The sequence below is a fragment of the Melospiza georgiana genome, chromosome 5 (genome assembly GCF_028018845.1).
Source record: "Melospiza georgiana isolate bMelGeo1 chromosome 5, bMelGeo1.pri, whole genome shotgun sequence".
In the NCBI taxonomy this organism is placed as follows: domain Eukaryota; kingdom Metazoa; phylum Chordata; class Aves; order Passeriformes; family Passerellidae; genus Melospiza; species Melospiza georgiana.
Window position 1 is genome coordinate 69,050,992 of NC_080434.1, and position 3,941 is coordinate 69,054,932.

Here is a 3,941-nt window from a genome sequence, read left to right on the forward strand (position 1 = left end):
CAGGCAGAACAGGCTGTTCTGCTCAGGGATGAGGAGATCTCTGCCTAATGAATTGGCCCCAGTTCAGGAATGGCTGCCAGGATGAAATGGGGTCTCTCCTCCACTTATTCATGGGAATTGGCTGCTTCCAACCTCTCTGCCTCTGTCATTTCTGGGATGGAAAAAAAAAAAAAAAAGTGAAATGGGAAGGAAAGGAATGAGTTCACATTTATGTCCTGCTAGGAATTTTGGCTGAACCCCATTAAAATCGAGGTAAATCAGGGCTTTTTATCAGGGCTTTCTAAAGTAGCACCTACCTGGCATCCTTTCCTTGCTTCTGTCTTTTTGTGGAGCAGATAAAAATTGCAGGAGGGAGGAAAAGAAAACTAAAGCTATAAGGTTTGGGGGCTTTTTGTTGTTTTGGTTTTTTAATAATGACATTTTGGGAATATGTTTTTAATAAAGTAAGTATGTCCTGATCGATTTTCCCCTCATTTTGAAACTTCATCACAGAATCATGGGATAGTTTGGGTTGGAAGGGACCTTAAAGACCATCTTGTTCCAACGCCTGCCATGGAGGGACATCTTCTACTATCCCAGGGGGTTCCAAGCCCATCCAAACCGGCCTTGGGCACTTCCATGGTTCCAGGAGCAGCCACAGCTGCTCTGGGCACCCTGTGCCAGGGTCCACCACATTCACATGGAAGAATTTCTTCTTAATATCCATTCCAAACCCATTCTCTTTCCATTTGAAGCCATTCCCCCTTGTCCTGTGCCTCCATCCCTTGTCCAAAGTCCCTCTCTGCCTCTCTTGGGGCCTCTTCAGGTCTGGCAAGGCTGCAATTAGTTCACCCCAAAGCTTCCTCTTCTCCAGGCTGAACAATCCCAATTCTCCCAGCCTTTCCTTATGGATGCTTCATCCCTCCTTTCCCTTCAGTTCAGAACAGGAGCAAAGCACCACCTCCTCCTCCTCTTCCTCCTCCTCCTTTTTCCATCCACAGCAATTATCCAGCACCTGAGAGCACTGCCAGAGAGGAACCTCCCCAGCCATCCCCCTTCCAGACAAGGCTGGGGCCATGTAATCACCTTTCCCAGCAGATTTAATTGGGAATCCTCCCCACAGACAGAGGATGGATTCACTCCATCCCTCAGAGGTGCATACAAATCCAATTCCTGTGCCTCCAGTGCAAAGAGAGCTCTTAGGCCTGTAGGGTTAGGATTGAAGAGTCTAATAAGGGGAGGGAATTAAGTCTGCAATCACTTGGACTGATTTAAATTAGGGTTGGTTTTTTTCCCCCTCTTGCTTTGATTAAAATAAGCCGATTTTCCCTTCCACCTGTGTTTCTTATGCAGGCAGAATTTCCATTAACTTCACTCAAAGCTTTTTTTAACTTCTCAAAGCTAAAACTTCATGGCATCCCTTCCTCCTGGTTGCCAGCATTTTCCTGAGCACATTCCCACCCTGGTGATATTAATTATAATATCTCCCTGCTTTATGCACCAGTCACCTCTGTTATTAAATGGACCTCCTGTGTGCCTTTCTTCTCTCTTATTAAAGAACACTGACCTTCGTTATGGGAGAGAAAATGATGAATATTCATCATGGGATGGGGATGATCTTGGGCTTATATTGTCTGCAGGAAGATTTAGGTCAGGAATAAAGAAAAGCCTTGCTGTGACAGGGACAATGATGAACTGGAAGGGTTTGGAGGTAGGACAGGGCACGTGGCTTTCAAGCACACAGACAATTATTAGGGATGCAGCAGGAGAGGTGATGCTGATTTGGGGTGAATGGATGGGATTTTAGGCAGCCCTTCTGCACACACTTTTGCACACTTCCTATGGAAACAGAAGTACTGGAAATCTTCCAGTGAGTTCTCCCAGTAGCCATCAATTAAAAAGGACAGCACAATGTTTAATAGCATAATTTTCAAGCTCTGGACTAATTGTACAGTGTTTAAATCAAAGAGAAGACAGAGTAACCTGGGCAGTCATCTCTGGCCAGGGATTCATCCTCCAGCCCTGCACTAATGGCACTAAAGACAGTTCCTGTCCCCATCCCCCTGATGTATTCATCAATAATCCAGGAAATCCTCCAGCAGCCACACTGAGCTCATCTCCCCACTCTTCCCCTGGCTTAGGGTTGGGATAATGCCCAGCAGGGGGATGGGAAGTGCCTGAGGAGCATGGGGAAGGCTGTGGGAGCCCTGGGAATCCACTTTGCCGAGTCCTACGAGGTATCCACACCCTCCTCTTCACTTACAGGAGGCATTCCTTTAAATCCCTGGGGTGGAGGCAATCCTGAGCACAAACACAGGCTCAGTGGAGAAAGGATTTAGATTGATTAGAATTATTTAATTGCTGACTGTAAAAGGGGTGAGGCCCTGCTGGCACAGAGAAGCTGTGGCTGCCCCTGGATGCCTGGAAATGTCCAAGGCCAGGTTGGACATTGGGGTTTGGAGCACCCTGGGAGGGTGGAAGGTGTCCCTCCATGGCAGGGGGTGCATTGGGAAGATCTTTAATGTGTCCTCCAACCCAAACCAGTCTGTGATTCCATTATTTGGTTGCCAGTGGGAGATGAAATCCAGTGAATCTTGTTCATGAGGTTACTGGTTCTGTATCTCTCTCCTGGGGATCCAGTTCAGCTACTTTAGGATCTGCAACACAGAGCAAAGATAATTTCTGAGCAGCATCACCTCTGTTGGAGACAGATCCCTGCACAAATGTTTTCCTGGCTGCTTTTGAGGGACATTTGTAGCCTGGATTTCCCTGCTCTTTCCTTTAGAATACCATGGAAAATCCTGAATTGGAAGGGACTCACAAGGATCATCCAAGTCCAACACCTAAAGGTTCCAAGGCTTTCATGATGCAAAATACACAGATGCAGCAAAAGACTCCTGGTACCTCTGGCAAAGCCCATGGGCCAGTTCTGACCTTTTCCCACTTCCCTGGGGGATCCCAGCTCTCTTCCCCAGATTGTTCCCACAGCCCAGGCTGCTGTGACAACCTCAATTACTTGTCCCTACAACTTACTGTGGGTCTACACCACCACCAGCAGCAGCTCACAGCCTTGCAGAGACTCTTGGAAATCTTCCTGATTTATTAAAGCTGACCTTGCAAGGATAGCAGTCAGGGCAATATTTTGGGGAAAAGGGGAACAAAATGAACAATTTTTCCTCTGAAATGCTTTTAAAATGATTCCTGGAAACCTGCTGTGCTGATCAGCAAAGCAAGCAAGGAACTGGATTCCGTGTGCCTCGAGCCTAATCCAGCCTGACAGTCCTCACAATTCTGTGTTCCCTCTGTTATCCATAGAGCAGGGACAGCACAGACAGCTCTGCTGCCTTTTCCCCACTGCCCAACCAACACGAGGCAGGAGCAGCTCCATTTGTGGGAAGATGAGGCAATTCAGTCCAGACATTTAGCACAGGCAATAAATCCAGCACCAGCAAGGACTGCTGCCTCCTGAAACTGCTAAACCCCTGCTAAGAGCTTTGATTTTAAGGATTTCTTTAATTTATTTTTAAATAAAGATACTCTGTCTTCTCCTGCTCTCCCCTGACTCCCCCTAACAACGTGATCCGTTTGGATTAGCTGCAGGAAGATGAAAGCAGCCTTGCTGCTCCCAGAATTATCTGTGTGCTCCACGCAGTCCGAGGAGAAAAGCGAATTTTCCTGGTGGCTGCTGGCAGCGTGGAGCAGTGGCATTCCAAAGACAGATAAGGAGACTCTGCAGGCTGCATCCACTCTCATCTCTGCTTGTACATGCAATTCTTTCTGTTCTGGTTCATGGGAATTTGCAGAATTGCATCAAAATTCAGGCTTGTCCAGCTGAGTGTGGGACACTCTCGGGGTTTCTGCTGCTCAGAGTGACCCTAATTATTGGGATAATTACTAATATAACCGGATGGGATGGGCCTGGGCTTGTCTGGCCTTTGCTGCTTGACCAAAAGGCAGCAAGT